Source organism: Coregonus clupeaformis, unplaced genomic scaffold (genome assembly GCF_020615455.1).
Source record: "Coregonus clupeaformis isolate EN_2021a unplaced genomic scaffold, ASM2061545v1 scaf0012, whole genome shotgun sequence".
Classification (NCBI taxonomy): domain Eukaryota; kingdom Metazoa; phylum Chordata; class Actinopteri; order Salmoniformes; family Salmonidae; genus Coregonus; species Coregonus clupeaformis.
Genome location: NW_025533467.1, coordinates 376,634 through 381,745, shown reverse-complemented (window position 1 = coordinate 381,745; position 5,112 = coordinate 376,634). Strand labels below are relative to the sequence as shown.

At 43.2% G+C, this 5,112-nt stretch overlaps 1 pseudogene; it reads left to right on the top strand.

Moving 5' to 3' along the window:
• Positions 1-1,577, top strand: LOC121546442 (annotated as a pseudogene).
• Positions 1,578-5,112: the final 3,535 nt, after the last annotated feature.

Genomic DNA, 5,112 nt, shown 5'->3' with positions numbered 1-5,112 from the left:
ATGAAGAAGCAGAATGTGCGGACCCTGTCTCTTATCCTCTGCATGTTCTCCTACCTGCTGCTGGAATCCGAGACGGAGAGGTCCCGCCGACGCATCCTTGAGCTGGAGCGCACTGAGATGAAGTACCGCTTCTTCGAGGACGACTACCGGGAGATCGAGCGGGTGGTGCTGCAAGCGGAGCCCCACCGCGCCGGGAGACAGTGGAAATTCGCCGGGTCTTTTTACTTTGCCATCACGGTCATCACCACCATTGGCAAGTTTTGCTCGCTTCCCTTAGGCTACTTTTGTCATGGCAGAGTCAAAGTGTTACAGGTGTCAGGAAATTGTTTTATAATACAGTGTCTCTGCAGTGTTCTGCATCGGTAAATAGGCTACTGTACAGAAGAGTCAGCCATTTGCCTATTTTAAAGTCTAATTTAATATATAGCACATCTATACAGAATATTGTAGCATGCTATTCCTTATTCTCGGCATCCCTTAACCATTGGCTTCAACAGCATCATTATTAGTCTACAATAACACGCAGTAAAGAGTAACTGAGTGTTCCTCTGGGTGGCCATCTATCTCCACAGGCTATGGCCATGCAGCTCCAGGCACAAATTCAGGGAAAGGCTTTTGCATGTTCTATGCCGTGCTGGGCATCCCTCTCACCCCGGTCATGTTCCAGAGCCTGGGCGAGAGGATGAACACGTTTGTCCGCTACCTCCTGTGCAGTGCCTAGGGTTACGGAGGACTGAGGTGTCCATGGAGAACATGGTCTTGGTGGGCTTCCTGTCCTGCATCGGCACCCTGTGTGTTGGGGCAGCAGCCTTCTCCCACTACGAGGCCGGGATCTTCTTCCATGCCTACTACATCTGCTTTATCACACTCACCACCATTGGGTATGGGGACTTTGTGGCCCTGCAGAAGAAGGAGGACCTCCAGCAGAAGACGCCCTATGTGGCCTTCAGCTTCATGTACATCCTGGTGGGGCTGACAGTGATAGGAGCCTTCCTCAACCTGGTAGTGCTGCGCTTCCTCACCATGAACACAGAGGACGAGAGGAGGGACACCCAGGAGAGGGCCTCCATCAAGAGGGAGAGGGGCCTTCTGACCATGGGGCTCCATGGAGGAGGAGGACCTGGGCAGGGCAGAGGAGGGCTTGGGGGCAGGGACAGGGGGAGAGGGAGGGACAGGATGGGGCAGAGCCGCAGTCACATCAACCTTTTCCTGCCCAAGGAGGAGGGCACCAGCCGCACCAACCTCATCTCCTCCCCAGCGGAGGAGCAGGAGGATAGGGACAGGGCCAGGGGTGCCCCCTGCAGGCAGAGGCTGCACTTACAGCTTCATGGCACTGGCAGTCTCCCCTGGGCTCCCTGTGCTCCTGTATGTGCTACCGTCTGGGGATGTGTGAGAGCCCCCTGCCTTCTCGCAGGGAGCACCCTGGGAGCAACATTAACTCTGTCTACTGCAACATCTCTTACAGGACCCAGAGCTGGAGCCCCAGGGACAACACAGGACTATCGTCCCCAGGGAGCACACTCTCGCCTGGGCACAACTTCAGGGAGTACCCCCGCTCCCGGAGGAAGTCAGTGTAGCGCCATGTGGGACAGAATCTTTGCTTGTACAGGTTGGATTAATAAAGTATTTCATACATATATTTCTAATACACTAGAGAGGCAAGGTGTTGTAGTACACTGTAGATGCACACACTCGATTAGACGATAAATTGGTGTAAAGTATTGGCAGAGGCAAGAGAATCTGTTTTATCACAGGAATTTTAGAACATATTTTCCCTAATCAAATGATTACAATGCTGTATTTATTCTAAGGATGAATTTAAGTTGTTTTTGCATTATAGCCGCTGGAGATGTATCTTGTGAATCAATTCACTTACTATTGCAATACTCTGTGAGCGTTTGTTTTTTACCCAATATTTCTTTCTCCTGAATAGTTTGAGTATTATCTGCATGACTGATTTTTTTTTTGCATGCAAAAAAGAGTGGAGATGCATGATTAAGATGATACACATGGCATGATAATTATATTAAGAAAAATACAATGATGCAAATGACTATCACTAAGGATATTTGGGTATTATGATTGTTTTTTAAGTACACACACACACACACAAATAATGAGTAAAGCAGGTCCTCAGCATGATGGTTGCTGCTGATTCTGAGGAAAGTACTTAAAATTGCATGCCTTTAATGGAATTATGTTTAATGAGAAGGACATTAATAGATAGGAACACGAATATGGCAGCGATGGCCTTTAATTAACCAATCAATTACATATATAAGTCATCATACTACTTGTTCTTACAGCAGGTTAAAAACAACCCTGCATACATTTCCCTGTACTAATGCACAGTACATATACAGAGACAGTTTGCCTTTTATGTGTTGATTTACATTTTATGGATGTAGCACATGCCTGATATGTAGCAAGACCTTTCAGAAATATGTAAGCCTATTTATTTCCATGACCATGGGCCTTTAAACCGTATTATATTTTCAGGTGAGACAAATCTTGTTTTTCTTGCAACTGTTATTGAAATCTATATTAGGTTTGGTTTTTAATCTCACAAAGCCCTGTCTTGATGTTGACAAAATATTGAAAGAAGAGAAGGAATCATAAACAAAATGAAAATAATGCTTATTTTAGATGTTTTCCCCCCCAATCCCTTAACATTGCTGTATAATAAACTCTATAACTAGCTGTCTATCATCTCTAATAGAGATAACATGCTCCCAGAACCAACACTGAGACCATTTGACTGCTTGATGGTCATACGTAGTTTCACTCGCCACACGTACGTATAAAAAAAATGGTAGAACAGTTTATTATGGCACAAAAAACATTTCAATGTGACTAACAAGGGAACTGATTCTCCATGGACTTCCCATTTGTGCTGAATAAGACACTGTGCATGAAGTCAATTACCAGATGCTATTGATTCTCTCACTTCACAGAGAAAATGAGGATAAAAGAGTCAGAGAGATAATCACAATTAGATATTTTAGAAAGATACTGTATTAATGGCCTTGATGATTTACTGGCTTGAGGGCCCTGTATATCCAGTGCATTCGGAAAGTATTCAGACCCCTTGACTTTTTCCACATTTTGTTACCTTACAGCCTTACTCTAAAATATGAAAACATATTTTTTGAAATCTTTGCAAATGTATAAAAAATAAAATACCTTATTTATATAAGTATTCAGATCCTTTGCTATGAGACTCGAAATTTAGCTCAGGTGCATCCTGTTTCCATTGATCATCCTTGAGGTGTTTCTACAACTTGATTGATTGGACATGATTTGGAAAGGCACACACCTGTCAGAGCAAAAACCAAGCCATGAGGTCAAAAGGAATTGTCCGTAGAGATCCGAGACAGGATTGTGTAGAGGCACAGATCTGGGGAAGGGTACCAAAACATTTCTGCAGCATTGAAGGTCCCCAAGAACACAGTGGCCTTCATCATTCTTAAATGAAAGAAGTTTGGAACCACCAACTCTTCCTAGAGCTGGCCGCCCGGCCAAACTGAGCAATTGGGGGATAAGGGCCTTGGTCAGGGAGGTGACCAAGAACCCGATGGTCACTCTGAAAGAGCTCCAGAGTTCCTATGTGGAGATGGGAGAACCTTCCAGAAGGACACCATCTCTGCAGCACTCCACCAATCAGGCGGATAGAAGCCACTCCTCAGTAAAAGGCACATGACAGCCCGCTTGGAGTTTGCCAAAAGGCACCTAAAGGACTCTCAGACCATGAGAAACAAGATTTTCTGGTCTGATGAAACCAAGATTGAACTCTTTGGCCTGAATGCCAAGCGTCACATCTGGAGGAAACTTGGCACCATCCCTACAGTGAAGCATGGTGGTGGCAGCATCAGTTCTGAGTAAAGGGTCTGAATACTTATGTAAATGTGATATTTCAGTTTTATTTTATAAACGTGCAAAAATTTATATAAACCTGTTTTTGCTTTGTCATTATGGGGTATTGTGTGTAGATTGATGAGGCACAAAAACTATTTAATCCATTTGAAAATAAGGCTGTAACATAACAAAATGTGGAAAAAGTCAAGGGGCCTTCAGAAAGTATTCACACTCCTAGACTTTTTCCACATTTTGTTGTGTTAAAAAGTGGGATTTAAATGGATTTAATTGTAATTTTAACATTTATGTAAAAATAAAAATTACAGAAAAATATCTTGATTACATAAGTATTCAAGCCCCTGAGTCAATACATGTTAGAATCACCTTTGGCAGCGATTACAGCTGCGAGTCTCTATGAGATTTCCACACCTGGATTGTGCAACATTTGCCCATTATTCTTTTCAAAATTCTTCAAGCTCTGTCAAGTTGGTTGTTGAGCATTGCTAGACATCCATTTTCAGGTCTTGCCGTAGATTTTCAAGCAGATTTAAGTCAAAACTTTAACTCGACCACAGTCCTTAACGATTACAATCATACCCATAACATGATGCAGCCACCACTATGCTTGAAAATATGAAGAGTGGTACTCAGTAATGTGTTGTATTGGATTTGCCCCAAACATAACACTTTGTATTCAGGGAAGAAAGTTAATTGCTTTGCCACATTTTTCGTAGTATTACTTTAGTGCCTTGTAGCAAACAGCATGCATGTTTTTGAATATTTGTATTCTGTACAGGCTTCCTTCTTTTCACTCTGTCAACTAGGTTAGTATTGTGGAGTAACTACAATGTTGAACCATCCTCAGTTTTCTCCTATCACAGACATTAACCTCTGTAACTGTTTTAAAGTCACCATTGGACTCATGGTGAAATCCCTGACCGGTTTCCTTCCTCTCCGGCATCTGAGTTAGGAAGGACTCCTGTATCTTTGTAGTGACTGGGTGTATTGATACACCATTCCAAATATAATTAATAACTTCACCATGCTCAAAGGTAGGGGTGTCAAACTCATTCCATGGAGGGCCTAGTGTCTGCTGGTTTTTGGTTTTTCCTTTAAATTAAAACCTAGACAACCAGGTGAGGGGAGTTCCTTACTAATTGGTGACCTTAATTCATCAATCAAGTACAAAAGAGGAGCGAAAACCCGCAGACACTCAATTCTCTGTGGAACGAGTTTGACACGTGCTCAAACGGATAT